Raw genomic sequence first — 24,024 nt, 5'->3', positions numbered from 1 at the left:
AGTACTTAAGAGTCTTCGCTGATGGGGGATAAAGAATGTTTCCTCCTTTGCTTTCAAATTTCGCCAGCACGAATAATGTGCATTGTTTTTACTGGGGGAAAAGAATGTTTGTGTTTTGTTTTCGATTACATTTATTATTTTTCAGGTTTTACTGTCAACTTCCATCGCAAGAACTTATTGCATTTCAAATTTTATTTTAAATTGATATGCAAGATTTAAATATTTTTATAATGTTTCTAATTTCCTGTACAGGAATAAAAAAAGGATATAAACACACACATACACACACACACACACACACACACACACATATATATATATATATATATATATATATATATATATATATATATATATATATATATATATATATAAATACATATATACCTAGCTATGAAAGAATGACTCATAATATGTTGCTTTAATCTTTATTGATGTGCATTATTTGTATGAATATCGCTCTCTTTTCAGAGCCCAGATTACACCAGGCGAAATAAAATTACCTCAATTTCTCGGAAAAAAAACAAATAATGAAAACACGAGCAAATCGCATAAAGCGAAGCGATAACAAGTCTTGATGAGCAATAACAAGTCACGCTGCCTTAAGACTTCTTAGAAACCTCATTTAATGAGAAGGCGATTTTCGTCATGAGGAAAATCTCCCTCCCACATGCCGTCTCATTTACTGCAGAATCGCTTAGTTTATGCAACGGAAGACTCGAAGGAAGCGGTGGTGGGGAGGGAAGGGTTTATGGACATAGTTGGGTTGGGGGGGCTTGGGGAGGTAGAGCTGGGAACGGGGACGAGGGGAGGGGTAGGCTAAGAACACAGCATTGCTGCGACAGCTGTAAGTACGTTATCTTGCACGGCCAGTGGCTGTGTTTCCCCTTCGTTTTGGTAATCGCGTTTCTTGCTCTTAATTATTAACAAATTCACTTCGGTACAAAAGCCGTATTGTAGAAATAAGTCAGTCAATCAAATTCACGATCTCTATACAAAGGATTGATGATACGAATTCAACCAAGTCAGAATTAGAAAAATACTAATAGTAAAATCACATCAACACCAGGTGAAATGTGGTCATATAAATGATAGAAGCTATTTTCAATTACAACAACAGTAGTGGGTATCTTTGGAAGATTTATGACGCATTTCCAGAGATAGGACTCTTCATTAATCGAGAGAGAGAGAGAGAGAGAGAGAGAGAGAGAGAGAGAGAGAGAGAGAGAGAGAGAGAGAGAGGAGTGTCTCGATGTTATGAGATAGCGCACTGAATACACATTCCTGGCAAGGTAATGAAGATCTGCTTCCAGAACCTCGCACGAAAGAAACGGTCATAAACAACTGAAGAAATCGCTGGAATTCGACGGAGTAATTCCTGTAAACAGGTATCGAAACGGCTATGGTCATTGACTCCTTTAAGACAATGCTTATGCAAGTTTTGTTTCTAAAGTAATATTTTTGAAAATAATTTTCTTTTAAGAACAAAGGCTACTGAAACAGGCAACCTAGTGCCTTTTACTAGCCCAGGCCCGAAGAAAACGATCTGAATAAAAAGGAAAGGAAGAATGGTAGTGCTAAGGAAACGAACGGGCTGTGGCTGTAGGAGTCAAGAAAACAGAAGTAGGAAGAGAATTCCAGCTTCTTTGAATAAATTAACATATATATATATATATATATATATATATACATAATTCAAATATATATATACATATATATATGTATATACTGTACATACATATATATATATATACACGAGGCCTTTCCTCCCTTTAGTCATCTTTGAGGTCCTTTCTACCTTCCTTGAAACGTTTGATCCCTCTACAAATTGTTATTTTGTGAGGGGCAGCATCCCCATAAACTTGTTGCAAAGCATCAATGACCTGAGAAGATTTATAGTCGTGTTTTGTAAAAGAGAAACAGAGAAATAAATAGATAGATAAATGAATGCATAAATGACTAAAGCTTTGCCTTCTGCAGATCCTCTGGAGTCAGAGCTACAATCAGAATCTTGAAGACACATTATCAACTAACAGCTGGCGTACTGATAATTAGTTCTGAAATGGCCTAATTAAGACGTTATTCCGAAGACGTCTTGTTGCTCATTAGTCCGACGCAGCGGCGACAATTTAGCAAGTTGGTCCACACATGAACTGACATTAACATTGTTTATAGAAAGTGGATTTTTAATAATTGTGATTTATATTCAACAAAATGTTCTTATAGAATAAACTAGATATATATATATATATATATATATATATATATATATATATATATATATATATATATATATATGTATATATATATAAAATTTTGATCACACCGTGATTTATATATATATATATATATATATATATATATATACGCTACTTGTGTGTGTGTGTTATCACGAAGTATATATATAAATGGATCACACCGTCGACTGGAATAAATAGAGGATCGATAAACTGAATGCATTTAATAAAATGACTATAATTCCCCTTATTCCTTCTGCAGATCTTGGATATTAAACAACATTTGTAGCAATAACAGAATCACACACACATATATATATATATTCGCACTAAATGTATATATTATAAATTATATTGTCACTTTGTTGTGTTATTTTATAATTAGTAATTTTATTCTAGTTTTTGTAAAAGATATGAACTGTATTTATCCATTTAGTTTGTTTTCCTCCTCCCCGGTGGTTTGTCTGTTTAGTAATTGTTGGTAATGACCATTCTGTCTTTTCATATTTTTGTGAACATTGTTTCACCATGGCGGTGTCGGAGATTCTTAACTGAAGGAGTCAGTTGATCTTAGCCTATTACAACAAAATGTTGATTTTAGCTAAACGCCTGCTTGGATGTACTATTATTTAAATATTACACTTCATCCAGCCTCACCCTCGGCTCAGTAAATGTCGAGGGGCTCTATATAGCCAAGGTATAAGTGAATGATATTTTTGGATTAGTCATATATCTTTGATTGTCTCATTTGGATATCCTGAGTTTTGGAGGATCGTCCTTGATTTATATCAATGTTGATGGGTCCTATCGAGTACCATAATTTATTCATTTGCCTTCACCACTTCACCCCTCACTTTTGTCCCTGACGCAGAGACATATAAGTATCTGAAAAGATCACGGCTATAACTAAGTGTTAAATGGACAGCAATATATGATTAAGAGATCACGGCCACTGCTCCAGTGTTGGAGGAGGGAAATTATCACTGTCGATTAATTAGTTTGGGATAGGTTGTTCTTACTTTCCGAATACCTTCTCCTATCTGAACCCCCTTCTCTTTGTGGATGTATCTTTGCTTTTTTCTGTCTTAATTGGGTAAGTGTGTTGGTTTATAAATCTTTCAGGTTGATTGGTGTTCATTAATAATTGTATTCCGAGGTTCAGGAATAACTTCTATCTGCATATTTTTGTATTAAATTTAAGTGTTTTTGTGGTGTTTCGTTTTCCCCCATGAATTGATTTTTGCACTATTAATATTGTTTGAGAGCTATTCCACTGACTGTGGACTTAGCTTGTGGTTGTGAACAGAGTTTGATAAGAGTTATTTAATTTTTAGTAACGGAAATGGAAAATATATATATTACAATATATATATATATATATATATATATATATATATATATATATAATATATATATATATATATATATATATATATATATATATATATATATATATATATATATCCGTTTTCCGTTAGAGAAGGTAGCACAAGATCATACTTGGTGTTACCCTTTCAATTTTCGCCCTGGATGCTACCCACTTACACAGGTATTTAATTCATTGCTTTAGTCATTGGCACAGTGGGATTTAACAACCCCGAACCCCCATTTGAATCTCACACACACACACACACACACACACGAGAGATAAAAAAATTTGGTTGTCCCGAAGGTGAGGGGAAATACTCAGACAAGTAGCTCACACGAGGTACAAATGATATATATAAATGTATATATAAATACTTATACATATATATGTGTGTGTGGGTATGTGTATACATATATACACATATATACATATATAAATATATGCATAAAATGTTGCAGGTGATACAGTGGTGATAACAGATAGTTACAAACATTGCAGGGACTAGTGGCAGCATTTAAAAGCCTTTGCTAAAGGAGAAAGTGACTATCTACAAAACAACTTTACAAGCTTAAATGCAAACCAGGAAGTATAAACGGTGGAAGAATGGAACTGGTTGATATAATAAACATTTGGGAGTAAATGAAATGGATTGTGGCAGGACGAGGAAAGAGTTAATCCGCAGAAAAGTTGAAGCAAGCAGGGTAAGAAAGAGTACGCTATCGATTTGGAAGAGAAGAGATATGTCTACGGTAGTGAAAATTGAGAAGTATAATGAAATTGCTGCGCCAGCTCGATTTTATAGATGTGAGGTGTGAATATTCAAAGTGAATGAAAGAAAAACCTAACACTGTTGAGCTAAACTGTCTGAACATTGCACTGGTCATGCATAGCACTGAAAGTTGGAAAAATAATACTGGTATGCAGAATTGGTAAAAAGATAGTATACCCTGAAAATATGGATCAGCGTATTTTGAGATGGTCTGGTCACATGGAGAGAATGGAGGTCGATTGTCTTATTTTCTAATGTATAATTCTGGGGAAAAGAGTAAAACATAGGAAGTGGTGGATAAATGGCGTGGAAGAAGTATTGGGATTGGAAATCAAGATGAGTGTGTGTGTGTGTGTGTGTGTGTGTGTGTGTGTGGAAGATAGAGGTTGGTGGCGCATTAACGTGTAGGTAGGTTCGATGCATTTCTTATGAGCCTCCTGTTCCAGTATATGAAAGGGGAATGTTGTGGAAGTTTTCTGCACGAGGTTGTATCATCAAACACTAATAAAGGAACAGCTATCTGCAGTTCCTTTTTATATATATACAGATTGTGAACGTATATATATTAAATAATATATACATGTATATATATATATATATATTATATATATATATAATATATATGTGTTTATATATACATGTATGTGTATACATATATATATATATATAATATATATATAATTATATACATATATAAAACAAATTACAATATTCATTAATGTCAATGAGTAGGAAATGAAGATGTCCTTTTCAGCCTCCATTTCAATAACTTCCTTTTTGGTGTAAGACGACCCCAAAAGGAATTTAAAGAATTTGCATACGATCTGACAGCCGGATCTGACATTTCCCCGATCAGCACCAATTTTGCCCCGGGAGAAAATCCATGACCCTCTGCCGAAGGACGGACTATCTTACTGCCTCTCCAGGATGGGTAAAGTTTAAAATATATAAATATACAACGCGGACGATATTGGTATATTCTGTTTGTTTTATTTTGTAAGATTCGGTAGTCTGCAGCTGCATTTTACCGTGAAAATTCAGTACGATGTAATTGCGAACTTCAGTTTATCTCATGTTGAGATATTCAGTAGATTGTAACAGGACAATCTAGATATTTTTATGTTGCACAACGTAGCAACTTTTACTGGGCAAGTTATTGCATTCTAAGCTGCTAACTTTAGTACAGTCTAAACTAACAATTTCACTAAATCTACATTGCCAATTTCAGTGCAACGTAAAACAGCAAAATTCATTACACTATACGGACGCACACATTCAGTTTATATTAAACAGCATATGCAGTTCATTCTAATATGAAGAATTTGATTTATTCCACATTGCAAAATTCAATACATTATACTGCAAGATGGTGGCTAGAGAGAAAACTTCAAAATATCAATGCCACATACTTGTTTTAATTGCTGAATCGTGAATGAAATTAATCCACAGCACATTCTAGACTGCAGAGTCCAGCACAGTCTTGATTCTAAGAACGATGGAATTCGGCGAATAACACAGAACCCTTATACTAGGGAAGATCAGGAAAGGAACGAGTGAGGCCTTCCTATTCAAGTAGGAGTCTGGAAAAATGGAGGCAGATGAAGAATTCAAAAGCATGTCGGTTGAGGGGAAGAAACAGTTAAAGAACTGAGCAGTCTGAGGTTCAAGAGAGCTGGGAGTTTCGGGAACACGGAGGAAGAAAGACAATGCCAAAACTTGGAAGTAAAAATAACGCAACTGTCACCGAACTGTGTACCGGTAATCCAAGATCCCTCTCTCTTACGAGTAAGGGAACACGGAAGCAGATAAAATTTCCGAAACTTGCATTGAAATCCTAGAGTATACCTTAGTTTAACCAGACCACTGAGCTGATTAACCGCTCTCCTAGGGCTGGTCCGAAGGATTAGACTTATTTTACGTGGCTAAGAACCAACTGGTTACCTAGCAACGGGACCTACAGCTTACTGTGGAATCCAAACCACATTCTACCGAGAAATGAATTTCTATCACCTGAAATAAATTCCTCTAACTCTTCACTGGCCGGCCGGAGACTCGAACTCGGGCCTAGCAGAGTGCTGGCCGAGAACTCTACCGACTCGTCCAAAGAAGAACTATTGAATAGCATATTAATACTACAGGACTTGATCAATCAAAAACCGTGATTATCATTCCTTTAGTACCAAACTAGTCCCAACCTTCGCTCTCCTTCCAGTCCCGACTTAGTCCCCTGTCCCGTGGCGACAGCTGACGTTCATAATGAAACCAGACGGACTGGAACAGGTGTTTCTAGAACCAGGTTGCTAAAGCAACATAGAATACTCGTGGAAGGGGTTGGACTGAGGGAGGGGAGGAGAGAGGAGAGAAATGGGGGGGATGTAGGAGGGGATGAAGGGGGTAGGAAGGAAGAGGGGGGGAGGTGCAGAAAGAGATAGTTGCGGGGGAATAGCATTCGAAGGATTTGTTTGTGATAGGAAGGGAATTGAGATGAACAGGGGATAAGGGAGATAACGACTGGCGATGAGGAGATGATGAGGCAAAGGAAACTGAAGGAGAGAATAATGAATGGGAATGAGAAGACTAGAGACAGTTTTTAAAAGAGATATACGTATTGTATATTTGGGGCGACCAGTAAAGAGGATTCGATGAAACTCTCCTCGTAGACCAAATCATGAGAAGTTATACAGTAAGAACTAATACTTTTTTTATCTTGTATAAAAGTAAAATATATACTATGTAATTAATTAATGTATGTATATATATATATATATATATATATATATATATATATATATATATATATATATATATATATATGTATATAATGTATGTATATGTATGTACATATATACATATATATATATATGTATATATGTACATCTATATATAATGTATATATATATAAATATGCATATATATATTTATATATATATATAAAATGTATATATATATATATATATATATATATATATATATATATATATATATATATATATATATATATATATATATATATATGCTAGGTATGAATTATGACCAGTTTAGTCTTCAGATCTGAGACATTTTCAGAGGACTGATACATAGTGGTAGAAATTTATAATATAATTATGTATGCGGCAAATATATTGTGCATTTCTACCAATATGTAACAGCCTTCTGAAAAAATCTTGGCCATAAAGATGAAACCGGTCAGCATTAACACCAAGTGTTTCATTTCTCTTAAGGTAAATGTTCTTAAACAAATCACAAGTCAGTGTGATTGTAATCATATATATATATATATATATATATATATATATATATATATATATATATATATATATATATATATATATATATATATATATATAATGATAGATATTTATATATATATATGTATGTATGTATGTATGATGTATCAAATAAAGATAGCCTGACATATTGCGTTGCGACTGCCCTATCACAGTTGCTTTCGGTGTAATGTTAAACTTTGGAATTCTCTCCCAACTTCTCTCACAATTTCGTAACGAATTAAATACAAGTCAGGCACTCCCAGCGCTCTCTATACTACGAAAAACTTCGATATACGTATTCCCTACATCTGAGTCGAGGCTACAGAGTAGATATTCTGCCACAAGTTCACGCATACTTGTAAGTTTTTAACTATTTACCTTTTCATTTATCTATTCGTTTATTCATTCATCTAACAATCTTCTTATTCATTAATCTATTTTTAGAAAAGGTCAATATAACAAGGAACACACACGTGGCTATGTATAACACCAGACGACTTGTCTTCTCCCAGTCCCCAGAAGACTGGCCGACTGGTGCGTTGTAAATTGGCTAATTAATGGCCTTAGTGGTTGGTACGTCTGATTCATAATTGATATAATAAGATGCCTTGCCTCCCAGTGGCCGGGTTCGGCGCTAACAAGCCAAGATGCTCCTGCAGTTCGTGCATGTTGTGAAAAGCATCAGCCCGAGAACACAATCATTCCCTTACATGGGTATTTGTTTGTGTACGTGAAACGTTGTTTTAAATTTGAGACTATTATTCTTGTGGATATTTTATTTTCAGGACAAAACTGGCTTAGGCCGGATGATCGAGCTTAGTGTGATTAAATTTTGTGAGGCATGTGATCTCGCACAAGTTAAGGATGTAACCATCACAGAAACCGCTGGTGATGAAATATGTTTGGTTCAGACTTACAGGAAGGGAGATCTAAACCAGACTTCAAAGCTAACCCAATGAGGATTAAACTAATCAATCTCTCTTAGAAAAATGAAACCTTAGATTGATATATATATATATATATATATATATATATATATATATATATATATATATACATATATATAATTATATACATACATATATATAATTATATATATACACACACACACACACACACACACACATATATATATATATATATATATATATATATATATATATATATATATATATATATATAAGATATATAAGAAGATCTGTGCACCAACGATGCTGGAATAAACAGTCTCTGACTTTTATTCTCCTCTGGTTTCTGTTTAAACTAAACCACGTGCATCTCCTGTGATTTTCTGAGCATATATATATATATATATATATATATATATATATATATATATATAATGTATATATATATATATATATATATATATATATATATATATATATATATATATATATATATATGTATGTGTATAACTCACTTAACACACACACAGAGAGAGAGAGAGAGAGAGAGAGAGAGAGAGAGAGAGAGAGAGAGAGAGAGAGAGAGAGAAATAAATCATTACTATTTGATCTATTTCTCGGAATAAAAGTTTACAATAACTTTTCATTCGAATTTCCAAAAGCTCGTCACTTAATATATTAACTGTTAACTGGACAATCGACTGTCCTTCGTGAAAGCAAAAACACCAAACCAAAGTCAATATCTATACACCATTACAGTAACAGGAAAAGAATGTGTTGCAAATTAATGTGTACCTACCGAAAGAATACTTTAATAGACGTATAGTCTTTAATAGAATGACCTCGCAATTAAGTAATCTGAATACATGAAATAAAGAGTATCGCGTTAATTGGCAACTGAGTAAACAGGGTGCATCTTTTTAACGCTGATATCAACATCAACATGTAAACACAACCGTGATAAAATACTGATCATATTCCGTTTCCGGCTGAAAGGATATTTCAAGGTTATCCCTCCGAGCCTCATTTCATACTCTTCGCTTTTGTAAACAATTTGCCAGCATTGGAAAGAAGGAAAAAGCGAGGAATATTTATTGAAGTATGGTTCAAATTACCACGGCTAAGTGAATCTTTTTTTTTTTAACGAGGAGAACTGGAACTAAATTCAACAAGCTAGCTCTCTCTCTCTCTCTCTCTCTCTCTCTCTCTCTCTCTCTCTCTCTCTCTCTCTTCTCTCTTTGTGATTAGCAATGATCTGTAAAGTAGGCCCTGCAATGTCTGTTGTTGACTAATTCTGGCACTCACAATTTTTAAGGGAATACTAGACCACCCGTGACCCGTTGGGTCACTTAACTTAATGTTGAAAAATTAGGTAGGGAAAGGGGAGGGCAGGGGAGGTGAAGGGAAGGGAGATGGAAGGGGAAGGGAAGTGGGAAGGGTTGGGGAGGAGGGGAAGGGTAGGGGGGATGGATGAAGGGAGAGGGAGGGGGAGGGGGAAGGGGATGGGAGGGGAAGGGGAGGGAGGGGGAAGGAAGGAGAGGGGAGGTGGAAGGGGAGGGGAAGGAAGAGGGATGGGAAGGGAGGGGAAGGGAGGGTGGAGGGAGGGGAGGGGTAGGAAGAGGGAGAAGGGGAAGTTACGGGCAGCACCAGCCCCGTTTAGCTTCGTGTGTGCAAACAAACAAACGTCTAAAAGTATTAGTATTATCTTCTTCTTCTTCTTCTTCTTCTTCTTCTTATATAGATAAAAAAAAGCATAGGAAAAATATGTCAGTCTCGATCAAGGAAGGAATCTTAATGTTTTGCCCCTTAATGAATGTTAATTCTCCTCTAAATCCCCCCAGTGAGTTCTAATTCATTTAGTCACTCGATAACCCCTGCTTCATTTTTGTGTCACTGAAAGAAACTGATTAACTTTTCAGTTATTTCGAGAGTCATAACTCAATTTTATCACCTTTTTATAAACTCCCACTCATTTCAATGATCTACATTAATCCACTTCCATGTTATTGAAGGATGTAGCATGCATTTCTACATCCCCAATGAGATCTGAATATCTTTCATGTATGAAGTAACTCGTACTGACTTCCTGATGCATGGATATACCATAATTCACTTCCCATTCCCAAATGAGTTTAATATCTTATTGAATTGAATGATTTAGTGCTAAATTATCCAGTGAAGCCTAATTAATTATAAGCCTTGGTGTGACTACAATCTTTCTTAAATATAAAAGCAAGTTACATGAATCAGCCAATACAGAAGGGAGAGAATTTCTCATTGTAGAACTGATGGATTGCTTGACTCAAGGTTCGTGAATTTACATCTTTTGAAGTATGGGACTAGTGCACGACCCGGCCAACGCGGAGTGAAGCTATGTACTTGAAAATTTCCCAAGAAAAATGAATAACCACATGATAACGATAATTATTTAACAATGATCATAAGAAATTGTTGAGAAGGGTCCCGGTTGGCAATTTCATTAAACATAATTAGTCCTTTTTTCAGTTTTCGTTCTTAATTACTGAATGAGCCATAATACATTCCGCCTTTCTAACAAGGACTCGTAATATAACAATAATAATTCTCTGTCAGCCGCTGGTCGCTCGGTAAGTCGCTTCCTAGTCAAGGAATTAGCACTAATTCGCTTTCAGAATCTAGATCAGTGGCGTCGCTATGGGGGGCCCCTGGGGTGGCCCCGGCAACCCCGCCCCCCACCAGTCAGAAGCTTGGCCCCGAATGGCGGGCCCCCCTCGTTGAAATTCCTTTGTAGCTAAACTTTAACCCATTCAGTATTTGACTGATCTGCATATGGTAAGAGTTGAAAATTGAGCTCTATAATTTCAAATACAGGTTTACTAATTACTAATTCTATTATTTTCCTTCATTTACATGGATATATACATTCGAAAACAGTATATATATTTTACCAATTACAGAATTGGTACATTAGTTGTGTCATTTTCTTTGGACGACCCCCTCCCCCAAAACTTATCTCGGCCCCACTTAGGTCCCCCCCACTGAAGCAATGCCAGCTACGCCACTGATCTAGATAAACCCTAATAAATTTCTCCTTCCCTTGATGAATCCCAATTTGTTTCTTACCCTAGTCACTGCGTGAACTTCCCTATACCTCAAGTAAAGCTCATGCTTGCATCCATGACAGTCTTGGCTGGGGTTTAAAACTTTAGTCTCAACGGACATTTGCTTGGGATACTGAAATGCTGTTTTACCTAGGCCTATGTTTTCAATGTGATTTGAACGACCTGGATAGTTATTTCTGATGGAAACAGTCCGTTTTGGAGTAAGGACCTCCAAAACATGAGGAAATCCCAACTGGAAAATGGCTTCATCCACGGCACAAACAGCACGGAGAGTCCCGTCAAAACGTATTAAATAAACAGCCATTCACCGTAAAATACAATACACTGAACCCTAATCTGTCCTTGGGCACTGTGTCCCTATCCTGTAACAGGGCGCAGTGTCCTAACTCTTCTCCAGGGTTAGGCTAACTTAAACTAGGTCTAATTGTTTGAAATGAACATCGTTAATGTAGGCTTACCTTTAAACAAATACACTCGGTTTAATAACGAAGGCACACCACAGTCCTTAGAACATTTCGTGTTCTCATGAAAATAACAGGATTTCCGAGTTTTTTTCGAAACACCTAACAATTGAGAGCAATCGTAGGGACGCAACCTGCTCGCAGACTAGCCATCTTTAAATGGACGAACAGGCGATGGCAGCGGAGGAATACATGAAACGGTGTTCAAGGCTACTGTATTTCATTTCATCCGTCCTCTCACCAAGTTTTAGGTGGATGTGGCGATAATTGTAGGCATACTGTAACGAAGATGCAAAATATTTCTTCCGTAATAATCTGAGTGCTTATATCCACAAAGAACCCTCACACCTTCTCATGGTGATCATAAACATGCCTATTCCTGTCGGTAACAGTGCTGTTCTTTTTCCGTTTCAAAAATTCCGCCGTTTTCTTCCTGAGGTAAACAAGTCCGGTGTAGCAAGAAATTTTTCCCACCTGACTGAAATTCCCCCCGGGAAAATTAGCCTAGGATTGATTTCCCCCCGGGAATAACAGCCCAGGCTGCTTTTCCCCCGGGGGGAATTTTGGACCGAGGATATTCCCCCCCCCCCCTCTAGGCCATTCTCTCCCCTACATGTATCCACCTTTGCGGCGTGTTTAGTGCAAGCCCGATGGGGATTTCCGTATAAACATAATCAAAAGACTAAATAACAAAGGTAACGACCCCCAAGAGGTAATTTAGTCGTGATGATAATTATTATCCTGTGTGGCAGGGATGGCTGTCGTTGCTGCACGTCGCCGCCATAGCCATACTCTTATAACAGTAGTGGTGTTGGGGAAATCTAGGCCCAGAGTGGGGATTATTACCCTGGGACGAAATTTCCGCAGGGGGAAATATATCCTGGGCCATATTTCCCCGGGGGCCGCCAATTCGGACAAGGGAGAATACACTGTTACACCGCTATTGAAGACTAAGTAGTTACATTTGGAGTAATGATGAACTCAAGATTTTTAGTATTTTTTATTCACTTTTTTTAGACGAATCAGAATCCTTAATTGTATTGGTTTCTTTGTTGTTCAGTAATTTGATCATATTCAGAGGAAATAATAAATAAGTAACATTACAATTATGGCTTCAGTTTCATCATCGTCAGACGAATTTTTCATTCGCACATGTTCTTGGGAATCATTTCATAGCAGGATGAATTATCTTGTCATTTAATGCATGGCTGACATTGGTTCTATTTTAAAAATGTGGATGCATGACAATGCAAATAATTTTTCATACATACCGTAGTTTATATTGGTTTATAAACATACAACATGGTACGAAATTTTATTTAAAGAAATTTGTTCTACACTGCATGTAGAATGTAGGCCTACTAAGAACCATTTCATGACCTGTGGTACTAGCACTTGCGGCTGGTCATATACAGTATATATATACATATATATGTGTGTGTGTATGTATATATATACATATATATGTGTGTATACATATATACATACATATATATACACATAGATATATGACCAGCCGCAAGTGCTAGTACCACAGGTCATCAAATGGCTTTTTTAGTAGGCCTACATTCTACATGCAATGTAGAAAAAATTTCTTTAATTAAAATTTCGTACCATATTGTGAGTGTTTATGTGTGCATGTCTGTATACTTGTAGCTTTGTGCGCTATAGAAATCCGAACTGCTTGACCGATCTAGACAAAATTTGGCAAGTGGCCATCATTTAACCCAACTTAGAAAATAGGGTCGTTTCAAACCCATACCCCTTCCCTTTTCTTTCCCCCTTCCCCATTGTAAGTAATTTATGTGATAACAGCTTGACCGATCTAGACAAAATTTGGCAGGTGGCCATCATTTAACCGAAATTAGATAAAGGTAGGTTTCAAACCCGTACTCCCTTCCTCCTCCCTTTGTAACTTATGTGGTAAATAAACTGTACGGGTTTATCATACGTCATTTCATGTACTCGGTGCCATAGAAATATATTATTGAAAACGCTTTACTTTCCTGTGATTAATAATTCTGTATCAAGGTTTGGGTTTTGGGTTTAGTGGGGGGTGTATTTAGGTTTAGCGGATGTGTGTGTATGTGTTTAGGTTTAGTGGGGGGTGTGTTTAGGTTTAGTGGGGTGTACTTTGGTTTAGTGGGGGTGTTTCAATTAAGTGGGGGTGTGTTTAGGTTTAGTGGGGGTAAATGGGACAGTCACCACAGTCATGTCTGGATAAAATGAACAGATACCACAGTCATACCTGGTAAAAAGGGAGAGTCAGCACAGTAATACCTGGATAAAAGGGACAGACAGCACAGTAATACATAAGGGACAGTCACCACAGTAATGTCTAGATAAAATGGACAGTCACCGCAGTAATACCTGGATAAAAGCGACAGCCAGCACGGTAATACCTGGATAAAAAGGTCAGGCAGCGCAGTAATACATGGGTAAATGGGACAGTCACCACAGTAATGTTTAGATAAAAAGGGACATTCACCGCAGTAATACCTGGATAAAAGGGACAGTTCACTACAGTAATACCTGGATAAAAGGGACAGTCAGTAGAGTAATACCTGTATGAAAGGGACAGTCAGTACAGTAATACATGGATAAATAAGACAGTCACTACTACAGTAATATCTGGATAAATGGGACAGTCAGAACAGTAATATGTGGATAAAAGGGACAGTTAAACGGTAATATCTGGATAAAAGGGACAGTCAGCACAAGGAGGTGCAGGAAAATATTTGGGAGTCCTTCAGAGTTTTCCCTCCAGTATATACAGTATATATATATATATATATATATATATATATATATATATATATATATATATATATATATATATATATATATATATATATATACAGGGTAAGTCAAAAGTTCCAGGAAAAATTGTTGAATGATGTATTTACACAGGAATAAAACAACCCAAATACTTGGTAAACAATTATCTGTGATGTAGTGATCATATAGACTTGTTACCTCAGTCATCCTCTTGCTACCGTGGTGTTAACATCTGCTTCAGAAAAGTAACTTCTTGAACCCATGGAAAATAAAAATTTTGAGATGAGCTAACATCAAGTTCCTGACCAAGCTTGATTGGAAACCAGGAAAAATTATTGAAGCTTTGCAACAAGTTTATGGAGATTCTTCTCCATCTAAATCAGTTGTTTATGATTGGATAAAGCGATTTAAGGATGGTCAGGAGGACCTCAAAGACAACCCAAGAGAGGGAAGACCATCGACTGCAAAAATGAAAGAATTGTGGCTTTGGTGCAGAATCTAGTGGATGAAGATCGTCGGATTACTATCGATATGATAGCTAATGAAACTGGGATCTCCCATGGTTCCGCATTTTCAATTTTAAATGAAAATCTTGGTTTGAGTAAACTTTCAGCACGTTGGGTCCCAAAAGCGTTGCGCGAAGACCAACTGCATCAAAGAGCTGAACTTTCTCTTGCAGTTTTAACGAAGATTGAATCAAATGAATCAGAGTTTTTGACCGGATTGTTACTGGAGATGAAACTTGGATCCATCAATATGACCAAGAAAGTAAAATTCAATCAAAGCAATGGTTACCAAGAGGTTCAGCTGCACCAGTGAAGTTCAAAGTGGCGAGATCTGCCCAGAAGGTTATGGCAACAGTGTTTTGGGACTCCAAAGGAGTGATTTTGATTGATTTCCTTGAAGGACAAAAACAATCACCGGGAACTACTACAAAGGTGTTTTGCAAAAACTGAAGACTGCATTGGCTAAAAACGTCGAGGAAAGTTGCACCGCAGAATTTTGTTCCATCATGATAACGCTCCAGCACATTCATCAAGGGTTGCAAGAGAAGTCCTACGGAAATTTAGGTGGGAAACTCTTCCACATCCTCCTTATAGTCCTGATCTTGCTCCTTCAGATTTTTTCCTGTTCCCAAAACTCAAGGAACACTTAAGAGGAGTCCGGTTTGAATCTTTGGATGCTGCTAAACATGCAGTTTCAACATGGTTTAATAGAAAGGCCCCAAATTTCTACAAAGAAGGGTTGCAGAGGTGGAAACAGCGCCTTGAAAAGTGTATAGAGTTAGATGGTAGACATGTAGAAAAATGATGTTTGAATTTCCTTAAATAAAGAGTATATTGAATTTTTCCTCGTATATATAAATACACTATATATATGTGTATGTATATATATATATGTACGCACACACACACACACACACACACACACACACATATATATATATATATATATATATATATATATATATATATATATATATATATATATAACCAGAAATGGTGAATTCCATGAAAAACCAATTTGATAACTCATTCATCGCCCTCACATCTAAATCGTGAAACTCTGCTCCCGTCAGGTTTTCCTGAGTCATTCAGTTTGCAGCTTTTCAAGAGGCTACTGATTGAGTCAACACCTGAGAAATACTGTTCCTTAACCTCCTTCCCTTCTTTTCTCCCTTGGCTTTCACAGAGCTGAGCTTAATGTGGGCATAGTATTGCCTGTCTAGGTCTCTTAGCTTTGAAAGAAAATAAGTAACGGCTAGGTACTTACCTTGAGGCAACGCTTGTAATTTACAGGCTTTCTCTGCTGTTTAAGCAATAACCGTGAGATATATGTTTAACTATTTTTGGTTAAGACAATAGGAAAGCAAAATATACTAAACAACGCTCCTGAAACTTCTCCCGGTGACGAGATGCCATAGTCTGCTGAATGTTCATTAGTAATATCATCTTTTGCCTTTAGGATATTGGTAAGGATTAGAACAACAGCTAGGTCCACAGGTTTATCATGTAAATGAAGGAGAGTATTAATGACAGTAGTATTTAGTAGTTAAAAAGTATATCTTAGTTTCACCAGACCACTGAGCTGTTTAACAGCTCTCCTAGGGCTGGCCCAAAGGATTAGATTTATATTACTTGGCTGAGAGCCAACTGGTTACCTAGCAACGGGACCTGCAGCTTATTGTGGAATCCGAACCACGTTATGACGAGAAATGAATTTCAATCACCAGAAATAAATTCCTCTAATTCTTCATTGGCCGGTCGGAGAGTCGAACGCTGGGCCAACAGCGTGCTAGCCGAAAGCTCTACCCACCCCTCCGATGAAGAGCTTAGTATCTAGTAGTACCAGTAATGGTGGTAATGGTGCAAGTGATACTGGTGATAGCAGTAGTGATGATAATACTAATGACAGTTACAGTGATAGTAGCGTTAGTGATACTAGCAGTCATAATAGTGTTAATGACAGCAGCAGTTATATATTTTCCATTTGTATAAGTTTTGGTAATAGTATTGATGGCAGTTTTAACGGTATTAGCTTATGTTTCACTAGTGGCGATGGTAGTGCTGTTTATAGTATACGTATATAACAATTACCAATACTAGTACTACTTCCATTATTACCACTTACTACTTAGATTTAGCCACCCTTGTGCTGGCACAGGCTCTTGCTCTACAGTAGCCAGTATATTACCACTTGATCAGAAGAATGTACACTCGGCAAGAAAAGTGAGGATACAGTTTTCATTAGATTTCGTTCATCGAATTTTAATTTTTTTCTTACAGAAAACACATAATCTCGGTAAATTTACTCTAGAATATGAAAATACAATGCAAATTATATCATATATGTTAAATCTGCAAAACAAAAACGTTGAGATACTTAAAAACATCATGTATGTCCGAAGTAATCAGAATTTCTCAGATGACTTCGTTCATAGAGATCTAAAAGATAGTGTGTGGATATCTCGGTGTACTACTGTTCAACAGAACGGCAATATTTACTCGTTTTCCGTTATGAACAGGCTTATTATTGCATCATCATACGAGGTAATGATAATTTCTTTAATTTTTACACATTCATGTTTGTATTTCACAGTGTTAAAAGTCACCTGGAATTAATGGCAGTAAATGTTGTGACACCTAGGGTAGGTTGACCAAATCTATTTAAATCCGCAAGAGCGTTCTCTATAATGTGAGGGGCAGCGCGGGAGCTTCGGCGGGAAAACACAACTACACAAGTAACTGGATGTGTCTTGACGTTGCCATAGTTTCTCTCTCTCTCTCTCTCTCTTTTTCTCTCTCTCTCTCTCTCTCTCTCTCTCTCTCTCTCTCCATTGCTAAAACATACTATACAAATATAGTATAGCTCAATCTCTAAAAGAAAAAAAAAATAATGAAATGAGTAGCTCTACTTATAGGCCTACCCTTACACAACAGCAACTTCTCTCTCTCTCTCTCTCTCTCTCTCTCTCTCTCTCTCTCTCTCTCTCTCTCTCTCTCATCATAACATTGCATTCGTTCCTTTATTGTTCCCACACGTTTTTCGTTTTACATTGCTCAAATTTAACTCGTGATTTCATTATGGAGGATCGCATTTCCGATTATGCAAGCATTCCGTTCATTGTGGTGTCATAATTTCATTTGTGTAAGGTTACTTGGTAGGTTATGTCGAAAAATGTTTATTTTAATCTCAGAACTGTCGCTGCAAATTACAGCTTGAACGAATACTGTAAAGCTTACTACTGCATTTAAGTATCAATGATTTCAGAATGGTAGAATATGATTGAAAGTTAGAGGAGGTCAAGCAAAAAACAAACACAATAAGATTGAAGCTCCTCCCCTTTCTAAAGTTGCCAGATGTCGCATTATTGAGCAATATATGTCCGAAAAGATTTAAAAAAACTGTATCCTCACTTTCCTTGCCGAGTGTACACCATAACCTCCTCAATTTACTCACGTTTATTTTCAAAGGACCCCTTTCATGAAATCTTACTGGTATTCACACTCTCCCCTACTTCTCTGCAGTTTTTCTTCGCGGTTGCAGCAATCACTAGAAAACATCTGCTCTAATGGCCTTGTTCGAATCTCTCTCACTCCATCGTAGACAGACTAGCTTTAGGATAGAGCCTAATTGCACTCAAAAGATACGGTACTCATTTCATCCATGCTACATTCCATTACTAATATTGTGTTCGTACAAAAAAGCAAAAATGCTCGACATGATTTCGTTGCAGTCGTTAACGAGTGACTTTTCTTAGAACGGAATTGAACCGAGAAGTTTAACCGATATTTCACTAGAATTCACACAAGCGCTACACGACTTGAAACTCAATATCTTATTCACAAAGTGCCTGTTCAATTTTGATACATCAGGTAAAATTATTCCATTATTAATGATGTTTCATAAAGGCTTATTAATCAGTCGGTTAAATATATGAAAGTACGATTGCCTTACCTCATAGAGGTAGAATATCTGGGAAATTGGCCGCAAGTTTTCCGCCACTCTCTCCAGGCAGTCAGTGAGTGATGGCCCAATTCCAGATGTAATTCATTATCAGTAAACCATTCATAAATGTAGAAACGGTTAAAAAACTCAAATACAAAATTTTGATATAAAAATTTCATTCTACAAGTGCTATATTTTCCTTCCTGCCATGTGAATATACATGGCGGAAAAAAATTTCCATCATCTTCGTAGTGAGAGGTCATCATCCGTTACTCGGACGAATTTCCGCCAGAATCCAGCACTGGTCGGTAACCATAACAACAGAAGCATACGAATGGCGAGCTTGTAACAAACAATCTAATTACGCGCAACGCAGTCGAACGTTGGGTTTTAAATAATATATTTTTTTTTATCTCACTGTAGGTAAATAAAAAGACACCTGGCTATGCAAGTACGAACAAAAGGAATTTTAATAATTTCTTGCATGTAAATTACATGCGTAAGTCAGTATTCGAAATAGCATAAGATATTGTTGTCTCTGAGGCTGGTTTGGGCCTAGGGGAGGTGGACGGAACAGCCACTGCAGTATTAGCAGGAAGGCGGGAAATTGCAGTTTCTCCATGGCATGATGGCTCATTTATATAATTGCTCTTGAGCATACAAATCACTATAATTACTCAGTGACTGGGCACTTTCGGGACGGGACTGTCTAGCTGAATAATTTATCGAACAAGAGTTTGAAATCCCATTCAATTCCCGTCATATATAGGAGTATTGATGTCATGCATGCGACATAAAAGGCTAACCTAGGCATACATAAATCTTTTCGTTGTTGGGCGTTAGAACGATACTTAGATAGAACGAGTAAATATAGATTACAATGGAAAAGTAATTTTTACCAAAATGGAATGAATATGTGCTTAAAAGAAGGCAAGTAAAATCAAATATCTGGTGAATCAGTAGCATAGGCCTAGCTTCATTGGTCCATGCTGCATGTTCTAGCGGTAAACAATATTAAAGGTTATTTTTCAGGTTACGGACGTAGATACTACTTTGGTACCATAATAAAGTTATTTTTATATGCATGCAATGAGACTCTACGCAGAATACAGTTTGAATGATAAAAAATCTTGTTATTTGAACAGTTTGTGAGCACAGGTCTCAGTGTAACCTGGATTATACTGTATTGAGATAAATCATAATTACTGAAAGCTCATCGTTCGTTTGTTTGATCTGAGTAGACGTTTTGATACAAGCTCATCTTTCGCGTGCTGTGTTGGTATATAATCAACTCTAATCGACATGCCTTTGATTTATTGAAGAAGGGACGAGGCCTCCATGAATATATAAACATTCAAATATATATGTTACTGAAAGATAGTTTAATATTTATTACAACAATAAGTCAACGATATCGGAAACGTTGATAGTCAGCCAATCACGTACTACCCATGCGTATTTGCCACATCTTCACCCGCGGGTGGACGGATGAAATGAAACCAACTATAGTGATTGCTATACTTTAAAATAGAAAAATACATGAGGGGCTGGCGTATCGTCAATAATTGTAGGTCGAAACTAGAATAGCACTGTCTTAACAAACGAAAAACATTAAAAGGACGACCAAAGAGCAAAACAGCAACAGAGAAAAGTAAAGATTAAAACGAAAAAGCTTTTCCCCTCCTTGAAATTAAACTCATGGTCGCAAATATGTCTCGCTTGTCAGGAACTATAAACATCAAGGGCGCGACAAGCGTACGAAATGGCGAACGAAAAAAGAATGAGAAAAGAAAAGTAACACCTTTCACTTACGACAAGGGTCTGACAGATGGTGACAGGCACAAAGAGGGGTGTCACGCACACACATCGGCCTATCCAGAGAAATGTTCTTAATACCAGAAGCCGTGTGCCACAGATATGGCCCCTAAGAGTGAGTTACGTGGCAGCAGTGCCATGGAGAAAAGAATCATACCAATAAGTGTTTTCGGATAAACTGGCAGCCCATATACCCACTTGCTCTGTTATTTTATTATTATTTCCTTTCTTTTAAGGCAGCTTTCCAAGTGTTCACTGATAGACGCCATTGAATGTGATGCAATTTAATCCTGTGATTCAAAATAAAGATATTTTATATTAGTTTTTAGTTTCCTGTAAAAGAAAACTATTGTGCCGGCTTTGTCTGTCCGTCCGCACTTCATTCTGTCCGCACTTTTTCTGTTCGCCCTCAGATCTTAAAAATACTGAGGCTAGAGGGCTGCAAATTGGTATGTTGATCATCTACCCTTCAATGATCAAACCTACCAAATTGCAGCCATCTAGCCTCAGTAGTTTTTATTTTATTTAAGGTTAAAGTTAGCCATAATCGTGCTTCTGGCAACGATACGGGATAGGCCACCACCGGGACGTGGTTAAAGTTTCATGGGCCGCGGTTCATACAGAATTATACAGGGACCACCGAAAGATAGATCCAGTTTCGGTAGCCTTGATTACACGCTGTAGCGGCTGTACAGAAAACTCGATTGGGTCGAAGAAACATGAGCGCATTTTTTACTTGTTTTTCGATAGATTTAAGGCCGCTTTTTAGGTGTTCACTGATAGACACCATTGAATGTGATGCAATCTAATCCCGTGATTCGAAATACAGGTACACCATTCTTCATTACGGAGCTAATGTCTAAAACCTATCAAAGTAGAGGCCCTTTTAACCATCTTTATTACGAAAATCATGTGTAGACACCACAGATAGCAAACAATTCTCAGAATGGCTAAGCTTTGATCAATACTCGAAATGGCCTTTGAAAAACCTCAAAAAAAGGGCTCTTTCTAAATGCCCGTAAATTAAACAGCACTATTTAGCGATTGGTAAATATAAGAATCGCGAATTTAAAACAGTACATTTAAAAACCTACAAAATACGAGACGTTCTGAGTGGTCATTTAAAAACAAGAAAAAAACAATGTTTGAAATAATAAATTAAAGCCAGGGCAGTAATTTAATGAGACAACTGTGAATCCCGTAGGCGGCGAGCAATGCTTGGAATAAGTATTTGTAAACATTAGACCGAGTTGTCAACAATTCAGCCATTTATACAAAAACAACCGGATGCCAGCGACATCGAACAAATGCCCAGAATAACTGAAAATAAATGAATAAATAGAAAAAGAAATAAAGAACACACGGCACCGAGCAGCGGAGTTGCGAAACCAACAGCGAGTATTTAATAAATGTAACTTACAAGGACGGGGGTCTTGCATCACGCTGTTCCCTTGTATTTTTCCCCCCAAGTGCCACAACTTGATGTTGCCCGGCCGATGTTCTTTTATTTTTCCGCACCTCTTGCTTCTTAAACTTTCCTTTTTTTATATTTCTGTGGAAAGAAAGCGGGTGAAACTATTGATTTTCAATGCCGTTGCAAAAGGTTCGAGTTGATATGGTTCTTTTGTCCGAAGTCAGAAATGTCGAAGTAACTGTAGACTTCGTAGAACCGGTTTACTAAGTTTCAAACCGCGGGGGAGTTGCCATTGCTTATTTTACTGGTGATACGAGTTGGTATCTCTGTAATAGGATACATTTATAGATTTTAGGCATACATGCCAGGCGCTGGGGCAACCAAGACCATTCAGCGCTGAAACGGAAATTGACGGTAAAAGTTTGAAAGGTGTAACAGGAGGAAAACCTCGCAGTTGCACTACGAATCAGTTGTTAGGAGAGGGTGGACAATAAGATGGAAGAAAGAGAATATGAACGGAGGTACAGTAAAAGGAATGAAAGCAGTTGCAGCTAGGGGCCGAAGGGACGCTGCAAAGACCCTTAAGTAATGGCTACATTGTACCGCATGAGGTGCACTGACGGCACTACCCTCCTACGGGGATTTGTAAAGGGAGAGGGATTTCAGTGATGACTTATAATATTAGTAACTCGCCATTGGTCACTGAAAAGACTTAGAGAGAGAAGAAATGAAACTTAAACTGATTTGAGTGAAGGCGTCGCAGTAATTATTAAGTCAATATAATACAGGATAACAAAAATAACTGGTAAGATTATGTAGAATTAATAATTATCAACACAAGACTTCAAAAAACCCCTGAGACAAATCTCAGAGGGTTGGAAGGAATTAACCGCGCGACCTTCACCATCAGCCTACGCTGGATCTCAGTTGAACGACATCTAATAATTATGATCATATCTGCAGGCGTCTATATCATCGTTAGATAAGTAAAGTCTTTCAAAATCCACGTTAATTACATCTCTCTCTCTCTCTCTCTCTCTCTCTTATGACTGCCTTAAAATAGACCCATCCAAAGGCGATAAGGCTTAATGAAAGAGCTACACGTCTAATTACCATTACTTTGAAGAGAATTTCTAATCTTTTACCTCGAAACTATTTTTTTTCTTATTTGAACTTCCCTTCCCGAAGTTTTATGACTATAAAATAAAGATTTTTAATTCTGTTTAAGCAAGTCCAGTTTTTTTTTAAATAAATCTCCACCGTTCATTTTGGAAACAAAAGGAAAACACGTGATTTCCGTAGACTCATCCGTGTATTCCGAATTCTTGATTATCTTGTAAAATTCTGTATAGGTAATTTCAGCCGCTTCTCTCTCTCTCTCTCTCTCTCTCTCTCTCTTAATCTTAATCACTTCTCTTTACGTCTACTATAGATGACATGAGTACCTGAGAGCA

General features: G+C 37.0%; 1 long non-coding RNA gene across 1 annotated transcript in view; it reads right to left on the bottom strand.

Annotated features, from left to right (window-relative positions):
- LOC136847030 (uncharacterized) overlaps nucleotides 1–12,274 on the bottom strand; it is a 114,480-nt gene extending 102,206 nt beyond the window's left edge. Inside the window, exon 1 of the long non-coding RNA XR_010855591.1 lies at nucleotides 12,112–12,274. This is a non-coding gene — a long non-coding RNA (uncharacterized lncRNA). The remainder of the gene's footprint in view (nucleotides 1–12,111) is intronic.
- Between the last annotated feature and the right edge of the window lie 11,750 nt (nucleotides 12,275–24,024).

Source organism: Macrobrachium rosenbergii, chromosome 16 (genome assembly GCF_040412425.1).
Source record: "Macrobrachium rosenbergii isolate ZJJX-2024 chromosome 16, ASM4041242v1, whole genome shotgun sequence".
NCBI classification, from domain to species: Eukaryota; Metazoa; Arthropoda; class Malacostraca; order Decapoda; family Palaemonidae; genus Macrobrachium; species Macrobrachium rosenbergii.
Note: the sequence above shows the minus strand (reverse complement) of the source record. Positions and strands in the feature narration are given on the sequence as shown.